At 38.6% G+C, this 18,578-nt stretch overlaps 1 protein-coding gene across 4 annotated transcripts in view; it reads left to right on the top strand.

Annotated features, from left to right (window-relative positions):
• The window catches only part of LOC139948934 (corticotropin-releasing factor receptor 1-like), a 195,220-nt gene that overhangs the window by 104,792 nt on the left and 71,850 nt on the right, over positions 1–18,578 (top strand). The window contains exon 1 of one of the 4 annotated variants that reach the window (XM_071947309.1): positions 11,461–11,557. The exons of the other annotated variants lie outside the window; for them this stretch is intronic. The gene's annotated coding sequence lies outside the window, so the exon portion shown is untranslated. Of the gene's footprint in view, positions 1–11,460; positions 11,558–18,578 lie in introns of those variants that run through there. 4 annotated transcript variants of the gene reach the window in all.

Here is an 18,578-nt window from a genome sequence, read left to right as displayed (position 1 = left end):
CTACTCATTTAAAGGGTTTGGGTAAAGTACATTACAAAACACAAACGGCCACAGATTTACACTAAACTCACACAGTTTGAAGATAATGATGGTAGAAAGCTTCCCTTAAAACATAACTTGTTGAGGTGCTGGTGAAATGGGTAAAACATTTTCAACAATATAGCGTTCGTATAAATCCGTTGTACATATACTAAAAACCGAACAACGCGACTCTACTGGAAACATTGCTCTATTGTTTCTTCTTTTTTTTCCCCCTCAAAAACTTGACGACTAATGATGCTGAAACTTTCACAGGTAAATTACTTTAGGTTACATCTTCATTCGCAGTGAATATAGGGATTCATGTCATGGTGCAACACTTGATCTACAAAATCTAACAAAATAAATACGACACGTTAATCCGGTGGTCGTTGGTTCGAATCCTACTCTAGTCAGATCTGTGTTCAAACCTCAAAATAAAAATAAATGCACAAACATTGACAATTATTTCAGCGATCCTAATCAGATGAACATTTTCAGATTTTATACATTCGGTGTTGAATTCCCGCGGTGCGAAAGTGCTTTTTTCTAAAATGAAACTCAATACGTTGGAAACACCTTGCTCAAAGCTAACCCTGCGCACGGACTCGTGTATAAAACACCTTGTCGTGGAACAGAACTAGGCTTCGAAAAGACGGGACGTAACATTTAAGGTCCCTGGGAAAAGAAGTAGAAGGTGTAGATGAAATGGTATACCAGACCAGTCTTCTCACTTGGTGTATCTCAACATATGCATAAAATAACAAACCTGTGAAAACTTTTGCTCAATATTGGTCCTCGAAGTTGCAAGATAACAATGAAAGAAAAACTAACCTTTTTCCAGATGCTTAATAAAAGTGTCCAGTTCTGAAGCATTTTAATGTTTGAGAGCGAAATAACCTCTTTCTCAAAAACTTTAGACGGAGCCGTTTCTCACAATGTTTTATACTAACATTAGCTCTCCCCTGCTCGCTACCAGTAAGTTTTTATGCTAACAATTATTTTGAGTAATTACCAATAGTGTCCAGTGCCTTTGACTTTCCCCTCTGCAAAGTTCATGAACGAGGATGGCCTTTGACACAGTATACCGTGTTCGTTTTTATTATTCAAAGGGGAAATAAGATAGAAGAAAATATACTTCCTGTCTTAACTTTTCACTTCTGCAAAGTTCATTACCTTGGATGTTTTTTTGACACACTGCAAATACTAGTTGTTGCATATTATGCGTTTTGATACACAGTGTTCGTTTTTATTCATCCAGAAAATGTCAAAGCCATTCCTAATGCACATCAAGTATCGATGGGTATTCAACTATCATCTGATCAATTGTACACAAGGCCATCGCTGACGCACGGTGATGTTCCTGCTTGTTGGTTAAAAAAACATGTTGGAAAAGAAAGCTGTAGCATTTTCTCCACACTGATTATTGTAATTATACAGCGAAGACGCTATCCTTACACGATCTTAGCATTTTGAGATTTGTTTTTGTGTTAGACGCTATATAAAAATAAATTATTATTATTATTATCATTATTATTATTATTATTATTCGGTGTTGGATGGAGCATGCTACAGAACAACAACAACCAGAGCTAAATGTTTGTCATTTAAAGGGTCTATGTAACTTTTGTAGGACAAAAAACACAATGTCCGCAGATTTACACTAAACTTACACAGTTTGAAGATAATGATAACAGAAAGCTTCCCTGAAAATACTATGTGCTAAGGTGCTGTACTTTGGGGGAAATGAGTAAAACAACGTCATGAAAATAATTTTCGTCTCATGAGACGAAATTTTTTGTAATCATTTACAAACGTTTTTTTCATGACATTGTATAACTCATTTCTCAACGACTACAGCACTTCAGTCAGTAAGATTTCAAGGGAAGCTTTCCACTATCATTATCTTCAAACCCTGTAAGTTAAATGTAAATCTATGGACATTTTGAAAAAGTACCCAAATCCTTTAAAGGCAGTGGACACTATTGGTAATTAATCACAATAATTATTATCATAAAACCTTACTTGGTAACGAGTAATGGGGGGGGGGGGTGATAGTATACAACATTATGAGAAACAGCTCCCTCGGAAGTAATGTAGTTTTCGAGAAAGAAGTAAGTTCCCACGAATTGGATTTCAAGACATCCAAATTCGAGACCTCAGAATTGGATTATGAGGTCTCGCAATTTATTAAGCATCTGAAAGCACACAACTTTGGGTAACGGGGTGTTTTTTTTTCCTTCCAATGTTATATCGTAACTTCGACGACCAATTGTGTTCAAATTTTCACAGGTTTGTTATTTTGTTCATAATGTTGAGATACATCATGCAGGTAAGAATACTTGTCTTTGACACTAGTGTCCAGTGTCTTTAAATAGAGTTATTGAATGAACACGACATCTTTAAACATATGCCTACATATCTATTGATAATTCGATGTATTATGCAGCTAGCCAGTAACAACGACGCTAATTACTGAAGCAACAATGTATTGGTTATGGAAGGTCAGAATATGTCGTAACAAGTCAATAAAAACACATCTTCCAATGACAGGGCTGGGGGCGTTTCACTCATATATGAGTTTCTAGAACAAACTGATTGATATTCCAGGAAGACACTCCGTGTTGTTGTTGTTGTTGTTGTTGTCGTTGGTTGTTGTCTTTGTTTGTGTTGTTTGTTTATTATGAATTAAATTGTAAATAGTTTTAATGACAATGAAATTTGGCACATCGGGTTGTATCTCGATAGATGCTTAGTTTGATTATATTTTAGATGGTTAGATTTAAAATATATTTGTTTTGATAACCGCTGTTTATAAACATGATTCGAACTGCCCTTAGCTACCTGACGATCTCGGTGGTCTTGTGACAAAGGTTGTGGGTTCGAATCCCTCCGAGTATTATACATGTGGACATCTATTAGATCGTTGCGGTACCCGCTGCCAAAACATAGGATTCGAACTGCCTCTAGCTACCGGGCAATCTCGGTAGTCTAGTTGGTTAGACACTGCTCTAGAATTGCAAGGGTCGTGGGTTCGAATCCCACCCGAGTAACATGCCTGTTGTGATATTTTTTTCACAGGACTCGGGAAAGTACTGAGTATACAGTGCTAACACACATCGGTGTATGGGTAAAAACCAAAATTAATATACATGTGGACATCGTTCACAAAGCTCATGAAAATTCTGATTATACAGTGGTTTACACACATCATCGTAACTAGAGTCATGCCATCTGAACTTCGATCGTTGCCAGCGGGGTTTCCAGATTCCCGAACTGTAACACATCGATTACCATGGTAACGGAGTGCTACTCTTCCTTGCAATATTCCTCTTTGTTGTTTCCTAACTGAAGCCGACGGTGCTCTTTCGGGAGACAAGACCACGGCAAGACCGAGTCTCTCATGTAAGGTATACGTGGCAAGTCTTCGTGCTTTAATCACGGGCTGTTATGCCCTGGTGGCCGGCCTAGAGTTTGACACGGCTTCCGTTGTGGGTGAAAGAATTCACCCTTTACCTTGAAATCGTCCATTTCAATTCAATTCAATTCACATGTATTTTCATACTGCCAAAGTTAACAAAATTACAGAACGCATATACAATGTAAAAGCGAGCAGAGTGTTTACGGTTTTTTACAGTCGAAGAAAATGAACAGTGCCCACTGTTTTGGACATTGTATTTTACTTTATTCCACATTTTTGTTATTTCCAACTGTATTATCTATAAGGACATCCGGTGGTATATGATATGCATTTAAGTATATTTATATTCTTCAATGGACACGGGCATTCAGCCCTAGTGTGATTTGGGATCCATCCGCATACGCCAAGGATACATTTCTGTATAGAGGTTCGAGATGGAAACTATGGAATTTCATACTTCACGTTATAAATTGCGTGTGAGGCATGATTAGACACGTCAGGGCCTTTGGTGTCGATTAGCCCAGTTACATGTCATTTATAAAGGGTCTGAGTAACTGTTGTAGGACAAAAAACACAATGTCCACAGATTTACACTAAACTTACACAGTTTGAAGATAATGATAGTAGAAAGCTCCCCTGAAAATATTACAGGCTGAGGTGCTGTAGTTTTGGGGAAATGAGTAAAACAATGTCATGAAATTAATTTTCGTCCCATGAAACGAAAATTATTTTAATCATTTACAAACGCATTTCCATGACATTGTTTTACTCATTTCTCAAAAACTACAGTACCTCAGTAAGTAATATTTGAAGGTAAGCTTTCCACTATCATTATCTTCAAACCCTGTAAGTTTAATGTAAATCCATGGACATTTTGAAAAGGTACCCAAATCCTTTTAAAGATATACAGCGGTTGCATACACCATCGAGTAGTGGTCGAACCGTCGACATTAAATTGTCGATTTGCATGTTTTGTGTATTTGCATCTTTATTTTTTTCCTGATATTTTGTTAAAACCACATACCTCCTTCTCAATCGGACGTTGTACTGAATGGAAACGTGGCCGGCCTCAACATAAATGCAATAATTATTATAAGAACTTTCTTTTGCAATTTCGCGCCTGAGTTTTTGAAACAGAAAGCCACTGTTTATAATAGTGTTGCACAAAATCAAACAGGGGGGGGGGGGTGTTTAACTTATTGGAAACTTGTTGGTCCTTTTGGTTGGTAAGTTGTTTGCAACAGCTTATTCTATTTTCTCAATGAAATATGTGTTACAACATATTTCCAATGTACCATGTGAACCTTGTTTACAATAATTGGGACCTTGTACATTCTTTGAGTATTCTGGCGCGCAAGATACTGCACTGGTCCTATGGCAAAGTTTACATTTTGTGTCATAATTTACACATAAATCCAAGAGTTATGAAAGTAAAAGCTGGACAAGTTTTGAGATGTGCCCCTTTTCATCATATCAAAAGTTGATAAGAATTAGACAGTGCAATCTCCATAAAATATAAGATTTTATGTTTTCTTCCATTGAGCTGTATACAAATCATGCCTGCAGGAAGTCCAGGCTCTGTGGCTCTTTTTTAAACATGTGATGTCACAGGTCACATCGTCTATATGCTAAGCCTTGAACGCAAGCGTAGGACAACGTTTAAACCGTGTCCGATTTCTCGATCTGTTCTTTCTGTCTCTCTAAAACCTCTTTCTGTTCACCCTGTTTTTTCCTCTTTATTCTTCTCTCTATTATTTCCCTCTCTCTTATCTCCATTACAATATTGGCTGTCCCGATTATGTCAACTCTAAAAGCCAAAAAGAAACCTGAGTCGACGACTAAAATACGGGACCAACTCAAGCGATCATTCAACCGATCATCACGATCCGGGTTTAGACTTCAAATTTGTCCAAGGCAACGAAGGGTCCGTCACGCCTTACGACGGCACGATCTGACCCGTCGGGTCCCTTGGCGTGGCGGATCTGTTTTTTAACGCTGCTGTCAAACAGCCCACACACCATTGGAGAACATAAAGTATTTCTTGAACAGAAAAGGGAAAAGCGACTTCTTGTTCGTTGCTTTTGACTGTTACATCCGTGCTCGTCAAGCAACCAATACCGAAACTCTCTTGTCATTTCAGAAATTGTCATCAACATTTAAGTGGTAGAATTATGTGATGTCTCGAAATAGATTGTTAATTGTTTTAGCAATAGTAAAGCATCTTGTTCAAGGACACAAGTGTCACGACCGGGGTTCGAACCCTCACTCCGATGACTTAACCACCCGTAATCAAAGCACTAACTACCGCGGCCATGACACCCTATCATAGATGCAAAGAATGTCTCTCATGGAAACATAATCATCAACTTAATCAACTTCCCCGCCACTGGTACCGATATGATTGCTCACCCGTCATACTGCTTGACAACTATCTATCGCATCTGGCATTAGAAATTATTGTATCGCAACGCAGTGAGTTTCTGTTCAGAGGTTTGCCTTGTTGACTGCGTTTATTTTTCCAAAGTTGGTGACATTTTGCAGTTGACGGAATCCATTCTAAAGCTAACAATGGGATGCAAACAGTAATGAAAGGCAAAACTGTCAGTTGAAGGTGTAGATGTTTTTCATATCTGTTCATTTGTTTAACTTCTCTTTCATTTTCGAAAACTTATTAGGTAAACTTAGAAACCTAAAGGTTCGGAGATCCGTGTGGTATTATCGTTATGCGAAGATTGTCTCTTCAATGTTATTTCTTCGTCAGCAAATAGCCTTGCGTGAATACCCTTCCTATTCACGCTTTACGATCCTCTACAATGAAGAGTTTCGTTGAAGATATGTATTTTTAAAGGGAGATGTGTTGATTTAAATATTATATGTCTCATTGAAACAAATGTGATACTTCTGAAGCCAACTATAAAAAAAGTAGAAAGATGTTCTACCTTTCACCCAGGTAGAAGTCAAATGCAAGACTGGTCTTTTCAGATTTGAGAAATCCTGAACAATCCGAAAAATCTACTTCGCGGAAGTGGAATATAGAAAGACAGTTCTCTAAAGAACAAACTCTACACTCATGGTGTTACCGCAAACCAAGTATAATATTGATACCTCACAATGCAATGCCTTCTATCACATAATTATATAAAAAAGTAGGTTTAACTTTTAGAAATAGGGAATAATAATGTTAGAAATGTGGAATGATACAAGTTACGGACGCCAAATTTACTACATGTGTCATTTAGCCACTATAATGGTAAGTCACTCCCAGCGGGGTTAATGCACGTGGATATGTCAACCCTTAGCATGACACGCCCCCTTTGTTGGAGCTGTCATTCGGACATGACTGCCTGCCCATCGATCCTTTCTCGATAATGTCTCACCCAGTGCATTAAGTCCTTGCTGGCGTCACACTCTAACTCAGCATCACGTTTGCGAGGCACACATTTCATATTAGCCCCCCCCCCCCACCCTCTACAAATCTCATGCCATGTAATCAGGAAACATGTATGATTCACGATTAATGGAGGGATTTGATATGTCTACGTTCCAGGAGACAACACAATCTCATCAAACAGGCTATAACAATACTAGGCTAATATATTAGGTAGAATCTGAAACTCTGCATAGTGGAAATACAATTATAGAAATACTGTTGATGTAATGAGGCTGAAGGACATTCTTTGGTTTGTACCATGACACAGATGTAAGGCACTCTTATTAACTCATTAGGCCTTGTATTCACAAGTCATGTGAGCAGCATCCATGGGGATGTTTAATCTGGTAGGGTTCGAACCCAACACCTTTGCCCTTCTAGAACCAATCTCTTACCACTAGACCACCGAGATAGCTTCCTGGGTCTCACGGGCAGTTCGAAACCTACATTTTAGCATAACTTTGTTTTGTTTTAAAGGCAGTGGACACTATTGATAATTGTCAAAGACATAGCCTTCACAGTTGGTGTATCTCAACATATTATGAATAAAATAACAAACCTGTGAAAATTTGAGCTCAATCGGTCATCGAACTTGCGAGATAATAATGAAAGAAAAAACCTTGTCACACGAAGTTGTGTGCGTTTAGATGGTTGATTTTGAGACATCAAGTTCTAAACTTGAGGTCTCGAAATCAAATTCGTGGAAAATTACTTCTTTCTCGAAAACTATGGCACTTCAGAGGGAGCTGTTTCTCACAATGTTTTATACCATCAACCTCTCCCCATTACTAGTCACTAAGAAAAGTTTTATGCAAATAATTATTTTGAGTAATTACCAATAGTGTCCACTGCCTTTAAGAAAAAAGGGTCGTATGTGTATTGTACGGTGCTCTTGAACGGGCACATAACTCTCATGTGCTTGGCTCCTCTCTGAGGTAGGACTTGAACCGGGGACCACAAAGGTGAAAGGCAGGGGAAAGAAACCACTGCGCCATCTTGATTCCCAATGTGTTGATTCTTCACTGAGTCTACGGTAGTAATCGGTTGGGTTTTACCTTTTGGTGTTTCTGATCATGGAGTACTGGTGTATTTACAATTATAACGCTAATGCATCAATGTATTCAGTTTCAGAATTTATGATGTTTTTTATTCTGATTGAAACGTGCGATAGCATCCGATATTCAGAGATGTAATTTGAAGGAGACTTTTCTTTTAGGCAAGATGAAAAAAAAATCACCCACAACTCTTACCATAAGATGTCAATGTCACAATCAATCTTAACTCAACCACAAGACAGCTTTACCATCAACCACAATCCTGGCGACCGAAGTTCAATACATAAAAGCACTAGACGCTTTGGCACTGAGCACCTTTGGTAAATGTCAAAGACGAGTATTCTCACTTGATGTATGAATCCCGTGTTGGGATACACTAAGTAAACATATTGCATTAAAATAACAAATCTGTGAAAATTTTGACTCTTGGTCATTGACGTTTTAAGAGAATAACCAAGTTGCACAACTTTGTGTGCTTTCAGATGCATAATAACATCCTCCAGCCCCAAAGTATTTAAATATGTTTGTGAGAGATACATTTTTCTCAAAAACTACGGTGCTTAAAGGGGAGGCTTTTTTGCTAACACTTATTGTGGGTACTGGTAGTTACCTTAGTAGTTCCTTTAACGGTACATAAGTAACATGGAAATTTAACAAAAACTGCGTTGATTTTGATACTGACTTATTTCCACTATCCTCAATCGACTTAAAGCCATTGGACCCTTTCGGTACAGAAAAAAAAAAAAAAAGGTCACAGATTTACAAATAATTTACAGGGTTTACAGAAGGTAATGGTGAAAGACTTCTCTCGAAATATTAGTCCATGAAATGCTTTACTTTTTGAGAAAACGGTAAAACAATATAAATTCTCGTTAACGAGAATTACGGATTTATTTTAAACACATGTCTTGACACGGCGAAACGCGCGGAAACATGGGTGGGTTTTTCCGTTGTTTTCTCCCGACTCCGATAACCGATTGAGCCTAAACTTTCACAGGTTTGTTATTTGATATAGAAGTTGTGGTACACAAAGTGTGGGCCTTGGACAACACTGTTTACCGAAAGGGTCCAATGGCTTTAAAGACACTATACACTATTGGTAATTGTCGAAGATCAGTCTTCTCACTTGGTGTATCTCAACATGTGCATAAAACAAAAAAACTGTGAAAGTTTGAGCTCAATCGGTAATAATTAAAGAAAAACACCCTTGTCACACGAAGCTGTGTGCTTTTAGATGCTTGATTCCGAGACTTCATAATTCTAAATCTTAGGTCTCGAAATCATATTCGTGGAAAATTACTTCTTTCTCAAAAACTACGTCACTTCAGAGGAAGCCGTTTCTCACAATCTTTTATACTATCAACCTCTCCCCATTACTCGTTACGAAGTAAGGTGTTATGATAAAAAATATTTTGAGTTATTACCAATAGTGTCCAGTGTGTTTAAAGGCAGTGGACACTATTGGTAATTACTGGTAGTAATTGGTAGTCATGGAGAGAGGTTGATAGTATAAAACATTGTGAGAAACGGCTCCCTCTGAAGTGAAGTAGTTTTCGAGAAAGAAGTAATTTTCCACGAATTTGATTTCGAGACCTCTGGTTTAGAACTTGAGGTCTCGAAATCAACCATCTAAACGCACACAACTTCTTGTGACAAGGATGTTTTCTTCTTTTATTATTATCTCGCAACTTCGATGACCGATTGAGCTCAAATTTTCACAGGTTAGTTATTTTATGCATTATGTTGAGATACACCAACTGTTAAGGCTAGCCTTTGACAATTACCAAAAGTGTCCACTGCCTTTAAAAGCAGTTATAAGAAAAAATCCTTTACATACCGTAAAATATTGTTGTCATTATTGTTACATTAGCTTTGGTTTAAGATGCTACCCGCCCCTACTTGATATAGTTAGATGACTGTATGAAAGTACTTGAAGCCCAAATAAGTAAACTTGAAACAATATTGGTTTAATAATTAATCATATACTTGACCTATTCAATGATAGTGACAATGTACTGTATGTGACGGTAACCCCACCCTCCATTAAACTACATTTCCTCTGTTGATGTACAATGTTACATATTGCTCACGGAGCAACACACATGTTCCGAACTGTGAAATGTGTTTGCCTCTTTCGTCCCTTAATAATGAAGTCTGTCAAAGGGTTCTGGTGGCCTTTTTTATTTTATTATTATTCCCACTTTACTTGCGGGCATTCCTGACAGCTGCAACAGCGACTAGATGTATTTGTTCCCCACCATTAAACGGTCCGCAAAAGTACGGTGCACCGCTCGCACACTTCCCTTCCAAATTAATTATATTGTCAGCCAGATTCGGTTTACTAAAGATAGATCGAGAAATGGAACCTGGGAAAGGACGCTACGTCGGAGCGTGCTAACAATTATAGGCAAAACAGAAACCATCATTAATGCGGGGATATTGTCTAAGTTGATTGACTCAGTTTGTGCCCAAGAAGAGGGGCATATTGAAGGTATTCCTTTTTCATCCGGAGCTACTTGTTGATTTATGTTGTTCAATCGCTTTGCACCAACAAAGACAAATGGTTTAGAATTGACCCAATACGAGTGACAGTGGGTCTGACTCAGTTCTGAGTCAGTTGACCCGAAATATGAGTTCAATGACACAGAATTGGGTCAAACTGACGCAGAATCCGACCTTAACTCAGATGTTTTACCAAGTGAATCAGCTGACTCACAAATGGCTCAGGGCCCCGGGAACCGAAATCCAATTCCGAGTCGGTGTGGGCCGGAATATAAGTCAATGTGCACCTGGCTGGATCAAACTGCCGTAGAATCTGAGCTAAAATCGGGTGTCTTTACCAGTTTTCGGGTCAGCCTGACTCACGAATGGATCAAACCCCCTGGGATCCAGAATCTAGGTCGATTCTGATCCGGGGGTTATTAGAGTGTTTGAGGCCACACCTTCACCTTTAAATTGTATTGACACCGGTTTGTGTTACAAGTTAGCAATCACAATTTGTTCGTGTTCACAAGAGGAAAAAAAGGGTTCTAAGGCCTTGAAATTTGTAAAATGACACCCAAAGCCTCGACGATTTCAAGAACCTTTTTTAAGCGGTGAATCCTCTTCAAAATGAAGTCAACATCCGGCCGATATTAACGGTCCTGCTCTCTTCCCCTACAACAAAAGAGTTCATCTTGTCTGTAGTGATTGTCCAAAAGGATGTTTGATGATGCCAAAGTCACATCATCCTTAAAAAGGGAGAAATCTAAAAGCCCAGCGACCCTTCTCGATGAAATTTGAGCCAAGGAAATTGAAACCGCTAACAAAATGATCCGTGAGATCAAACATAAAGGTATGTAACTCTAGATTTAAATGTCTTTAAAACGAGGCAAAGTGCATCTGCTCGTCTGCCCTAACGATAGCATGGGTATAATCAAGCTTGTTTCCATATTGTGTGAGCGGATGGTGACGCCTGGCCTGGCTTGTCCACTATACGCTTTGAGGAAGCTGTCATGCTTATTGAATTTCTCATTTGTTCTACTCACTCTGCAGTGTGTACATAACCGCGAACAGTATTCGTGAACCATCTCGACCGGTTTATTGGGATTCGGAACCCCATGAGAACCAACAGGATCTCGTTCGTAATGTGGAGTGAGTTTACCCTCCTTCAAACCACCATTTTGTGAAGGTTTTTCAAATACCGATAGTGCGCACGTGGCTTGTTTGTGAAGTTGTTGGAGTTCAATGTGTACTGTGGTAATTGCATCTGTAATAGGCAGGTGTTTTGTAATAAGTGGTTCGTAATGATGCAAGTTTTGAGTGGCAGACGTGTTACTCTAGATTGTTCAATTGAAGTATTAGGTAGTTGAACCTTTATCGAGAGAAATACACTTAACAGGCTATTTTTGTAACAAACTTGCATATTTTCAGTCAATATGCATTTGTACACATTATTCACCTATGAATAAATTTGCCGGTTCTTAGAAAAATAGTTCATTAATTATTACTTACATCTGGTTCACTGTACGACTTTGAGGGTCGGAGCTTTTCGGTTTTAATTGGGAAGGTTTTTGCAATGGGCAGTATTTTGTGCAAATAAGACACGACGACGCCCATGTACAGTTTCAATGCACGTGAATTGCTTAAGGGTATCAGGTTTTACCCAACTTCAATTTTGCTTTGCAAAAAAGCTCGCTCCATACGACTGTAGGGTCTAGCATTACCGTTTGCGTGTTCAAAGTAATATTGGGCTCTGCTCTCACGAAATAACCTAGATTATTTTCCCCAGCCAAACCTTCCCAAACGCAGAATGAACTTTTTAAAGGGGGGTTGGGTACTTTGGTGTACGCCTGCGTCACAAAACACAAACGTCCACACAATTACCTTAAACTTACGCAGGTGGAAGCTGGTGGAAAGTTACCCTCAAAATATTACCTGCTGAGGTGCAGTAGTTTTTGAGAAATGTTGTAAAATAATTTTACTCAAACGTTATGTTGTGGGCTGAGTGAGACGAACATGTTTTAAGCAAGTAAAAAGGCTCTCTTGTGACAACTTTGCTCGGTGATTTTTTTTTTTTTTTTTTTTTTTAAAGCTTGACAACATAATAAAGCTGAAATTTAAACCAGGTAAATTGTTTTACAAACATCATCTTTCACAGTTTGTAGGGAAACATGTTTCACAGTTTGTGGGGAAACATGTCTTGGCAAAAACAGCTTGATGTGCAAAAGGTATCAAAACCAAAAGTAGTTAGCAGTTTTCTAAACAGCAGTTTTTTTATTTGTTGATTGATTGATTTATGTTGTTGTTTATTTATCAGTTATTTATTCAAATTGTTTGTCTTTAGGGTATGAATAGTATTATTTAATACTTTGTATTGCATTGTTGTTTGACTTATTTATTGTTATCAACAAATGCCAGCCTCGTTCGACCACTTCAGTTTGTCAGGTCCTTCATTATAATATGCCACATTTCCCAGGCAGTTCAGCAAGCATGGTTGCTTTCAGTCAAAGGAAAACAAAATAAAGGTTGATGATGTCAGTTTGTAGACAACCTTGGCCTCACTGTTACTGTAGTTGATGCCTTGTATGGACATTTCATAGCCGCCGAGGGCGCTTCATATCGATCCAGAGTTCCTATGTTCCAATCATCGTGTACGGACAGAGGATCTTGTTGACAATTTGAAACTGCAAAAATATAGCCAAGGAGGAAGTGTATGTGCATGGATGGGTTAGGTGGGATGTAGGTAGGAATCACTTAAAATCCGCGAAAGTGGTGCATAATGGTGATGGTTTAATTATTCATTATTTACACATTTGTTTGTACACGTTTGTTTGTATATATTATTCCTTTTACAATAAGTCAAGAATACAATAAGAGTTAGTCAAACTTTGACATATCTCTCTTTTGGACAGACTGTGTCGTAGCATAAGGCACTCATCAATAGATTTAGTTTTTATACTTTTGTTATGTATTTTTTACCATTTTTTTTATTTTTTTTCTAGGTCACGAATTCATTAATACCACGGAAATGTTGCGTAATGATTATGGCATATTGATGTGTCTGTTTATTTAATTGATCGCATTGATCAATCAGTCCATTTTGGATTAAAGCTGGGAATGGGTTGGTAACGTGTTGCAGAATCATCAAATTTAAATGGATGCGTACCTCGCGCGTCGTGGCCGAGCGGTTGTGTTTCTGATTAGCAGAGTGTCGGTTCGAGTCTCAGTCGTGATACTTAGCAATTGTTACTTTGTCCTTCGGTTTGGACGTAAAGCCGTAGGTTCCGTGTGTTGTATGATGTACGTTAAGAGAACCTCGGTGCACCTTTGTTAAGAGTAAGGGTTCCCCCAGTGTTCCTGGTTTGCTCAACATCCTATTGCACCACCGCACCTCGTAAACCATGGTGCTATAAAAGGAATAGGTGTCATACAGTACATCTTGTCTTTGTATTCTGTTATGTTTTTCTCAAGAGCGCTAAGGGACATATGTTTGATTTATATGTGTTATGCGCTATATAAGAATGGTTAATTATTATTATTATTACTTCAGAACGTAGCTCAGCATAACTTGTAGTAAATATATTGGGTGCTTTGAGAAAGCTATCGGATGCTATCAAACGCTATTTAAGAACTACGAAGATTATTGATAAGGTTTTTGTTTTTGTTTTTTGTTTTGTTTTGGGGGGGGAGTAATGTGATTTAATTTTTAATGCAACTGCGTGCTCACACGAACGGCTATGCATACATGTAAAATCAGTCATAATGTAACCCCAGCCGTGCACCTACATGTAACCAGGGTTTATGAGTAGTTTATGAGTACAAAGTTCAGCCCGGGTCTTAACGTAGCCGCAATCCTGTATCTAAATGTAGCCCAGAAATTCTTAATGTAGCCCTAGCCCATATGTAGTCTTACAGGGAGTGGACACTATTGGTAATTACTCAAAATTATTATTAGCATAAAACCTTACTTGGTGTTGAGTATTGGGGAGAGGTTGATGGTATAAAACATTGTGAGAAACGGCTCCCTCTGAAGTGACGTGGTTTTCGAGAAAGAAGTAATTTACCACGAATTTGATTTCGAGACCTCAGACTTAGAATTTGAGGACTCGAAATCAAGCATCTAAAAGCACACAACTTCCTGTGACAAGGGTAATTTTTACTTCAATATTATCTCGCAACTTAAACCACAGATTGATCTCAAATTTTCACGGGTCTTTTATTTTATGCTTATGTTGAGATACAACTGTGAAGGCTTGTCTTTGACAATTACCAATGTAGGGCGTACCTAAATGTTGCCCTGGTCCAATTAAGTCCCAACCATGTACCTAGTGTAGCCGGAGACCCAAATGACGTCAGTCCTACATATAGCTCAGTCAGCCATGTGACCCATACAGTTCTAGACATGAAGTCCAAACCCTCAACCAAAATGTATTCTCTTGCGCCTGAAGTTAGTTTTTGCTTTGGCCACCCCATTAGTATTAACAAATATGAACTGGGACTAGAACATTCAGACAGTTTGATCAATATTATCATAAAGTCGCTGAAATATACATTTGTTATTTCCCTCCGTCATCTGACAAAGGAGTAAAATGAAGTGGACAAGACTTATTATAACCCAGCGCAAGCTTTCATCGATCCGGAATGACTTAGCTCAAAGTGCTGAATACTTCAGTTCCTTTTCACCAGTCACGAATCTGCCACAAAGTGCCTAAACATAGACACTTTTTAAAACAATGTTTTCTTTGCAAGTACGGGACAATTATGTACTTCTTAGTTCACACCACGGAAATCTTGAAGAAAATAAAAATGGACAAGACATTTTTATGGGTGCTGCGGCGCCACAATAGAGTTCGGTATCGACAGATCTGTCGACTCTATGTCCCCGGGCCACTGCACTGATATACACCGGGGAGATTTTTAAACCTCTTGCGTGGATATGACAGTACTACAGAAGCAAGTGTTTGAAAATTCTTCGAGGGGCCTCTCTGCAATTTGACGTAGTGGCACTGCACCCACGCACAGTATGGTCGCCCATCTTGAAAAACAAACATTTTGCTAGACAAGGAGAGATGAAACTTGACTTGTCCGTTGCGTTGTTTACGCAATTGTTTGATGTCTTGCATCGTCAGATAACTTTTTTGTTTATGACTTCTTGTCAAAAGTTGAAATGTGGTTGTGCTTTGAAAAAGTTGGCCTGGTGTTAATTACTGGGAGTATTTGTTGTAGAGGTTAGAAGCGGTTTTTTGTTTTCTCCTTGTTGTTCTCATGTTCATGGTAATAGACCCTTAGACCTCCTGAAGACAATAATGAAAGTGATATAGGTAATGTATTTTCAATCTCAGCAAAGCTATGTCTAGAGGCAACAGATGAGGAGTAACCTTTGCAGTTCATTTGAAGAAAAAAATCACAATCTCTAAGAACTTCCATTCAGCCGGAGTGTCACTTTCTTGAGTGTACCCAATAGAGAAGTATTCAAAGACAGGAAAAGGAAGATGAATACTTAAAACAAATTAGGCCTAACATGCACACAATCCCTGTCATTAAATTAACTTGCTTCCTTGTAATCATAAGAAAATAAAAGAAAAGGAACAAGAAAGAAAGAAAAAAAACAGAACAAACTGACCACTGAGTTCGAAGATATTTGTACAGATTAATATCTAGTGTGGTTAAAAAGAAGATTTGATAGATTATTTCCCCTCCTGCAAAACACTGAACTCCACTCTCTATTATTATATTATATCAGACCTTAAGGGCAGCTTGTTAAAAGGCCAATTACACTCTCCATTATCTCATATAGAGTGTAACAACCTTTAACTGGTCAGCCCACCTAGCAGGCACAACTCTTTAGTAGAGTTTTGCCTGCCAGGCTTTGCCGACATTGTCATTTTCTGAGATAGTAGACGTACGACGTGCCTTGACTGAGAGATTCCCCACTCAGAAACGCATCGATATTTAAAGGCACTGGACACTTTTGGTGATCACTCATAACAATATTACATTAAAACTTACTTGGTAAAGAGCAATGGAGAGCTGTTGATAATATAAAACATCTCCCTCTAGTAAGTGACGTAGTTTTCGAGAATAATATTTAACGACTCCACCAGCCGTCAATTTCTTCCTAACTTAGGATTAATCTTAGGACTTAGGACGAGTCCCAGCCCTGCAATGTGTAATGCAAACCTTAAGATAAATCCTAAGTTTAGTACGAGTTACTCGCCCTAACTCGAGATAGGATTCGTCCTAGCGTTTCGTGAAATCTGCTGTAGGCTTGGTGGTTTTGGGTGGCATCTGAAAGTACACAAATTTGCGCAGCAATGGTGTTTTCCGTTCACTATTCTTTTTTAACTTCGGTGACCAATATTATCATGTTTGTTATTGGATTGTATGTATAATATGGTGTAAAATGTACATCAACAAACGGTTCTGTTCTATGCATCACAATAAGTCGTCTTTGATGGTCATCCACAGTCTCCCTGCCTCACCGGTCGATATAAAAGAGACACATCTGAAAGCGCACAAATTTTGTGCAGCAATGGTGTTTTTCGTTCACTTTCGTTTTTTAACTTCGATGATCAATATTCTCATGCTTGTTATTGTATGTATAATATGGTGATATACATCAAGTGAGATAACTGGTCCAGTGCCTTTAAGTTGACGTTAAGATGTGCAGTTGACGTAAATAATATGAGCAGTTATTTATACCCCACAATAATTATATTCCGATCACGAAGTAGTGATTTGGTTAGACGGTGGGTGTACTGAATATTTATGCCCACTCTAAACTTACAGTCCAAGGTCATATTTCTTATTTTAATGTTTTATGATGATACTTCAATATCTGATAAATGAATTAACAGGCAATTAATGCTCATATCTTCATGCGTAGAAGCTCAGCTCGATTGCGAGGTCGGTCTGCTTGCGTCCGTGTTTAGTTTTCACTTGGTGCTTGGTGACATTGGGTGTTATGGTTGTTAGTCATCGTAGTGTGGGTTCGAATCCCGGTCATGGCACTTGTTAGCCCTGGCGGCCTTACACTTTCGTTTTGTACTACATTCTGTTCCTGTGTACAGAGAAAGAGTCCTATATAGGGCTAGGCACTTGTGTCCTTGAGCAAGATGCTTTAATATTATTGTGTGCGTTTGTTTAGCTTCCCTGGGTCTACCCCGCGGTGCTCACCAGGGTGAGCCCCTGATCGAACGATCACACTCGCCCTCTCGTGGTGACGGCATGCACCTCAGGTCACCCCCAAGTGACCCACTCCACAAGCAGGGCGGCACTGGGGCCTGACCCGGGTGAGCCCCGTCGAAGCTATTCGAACGCACCGGGGCAGACCGGGGTCGACCCAGGGAAGCTAAACGAACGCACCACTATTGCTGAATGATAATGATACAAATACCTGATACGTAATCCAAAATGAGTGCTAAATAATACCAATTGCCAATAAGCTAATTGCGATTTAGTATATGAATGCATGTGCAGACACTTAGTTGGTTAAAAGCGAACTGAATTACATTTAATTTGATTTAATAAAACTCTTATATTTGACAATACAATACATCATTCAAACTAATCCAGGTCGAAAAATAATCAGAAAATTATTAAAGACATAAAATAAAAACCAAATTAACGCAAACTGCCTGGTAAGCCTCTTTTAATATAGGTTTTCTCGGTCAATTTCGGCGAATAAGCAGCCAATTTAACCATCAAGCTATTCTATTTCGCGCGAAATCGAATGCTACTAAAAAGGGTCATTCAATTTCGTTTTATGATTAGTCAAATGTAATGTTGCGTCGTTCGATTTAACAAAAAAATCATTCAATTCAACAATTCATCAAAGCAGCATTCAAATCCGCAGACACTTCTTGTGGCGTGTGTGTCACGAAAAAGAATGACGATAAGCTAGATTGAACAGAGTGCTAAAGGAATTTGACTCGACTCAAAACAAAGTTGAATGGCTGAATTCTGAATTTGAAACGCAGTAACAACTGGAAAGGCAAAACAGCTTTTGTTCGAACGCGTGAAAATGAAATTGACTGCTCATTTGCCGAATTTGACCGAGAAAACCTATACATGGGCGCTTTTGAAATAACCAGTATTAAACTATTAAAAGCAATCGCACAACATCGGTAAACAGTATTGTCCAAAGGCTCATACTTCGTGTATCACAACTTAT

The sequence above is a fragment of the Asterias amurensis genome, chromosome 16, assembly GCF_032118995.1.
Source record: "Asterias amurensis chromosome 16, ASM3211899v1".
Classification (NCBI taxonomy): Eukaryota; Metazoa; Echinodermata; class Asteroidea; order Forcipulatida; family Asteriidae; genus Asterias; species Asterias amurensis.
This window is presented reverse-complemented; position numbering and strand designations above follow the sequence as displayed.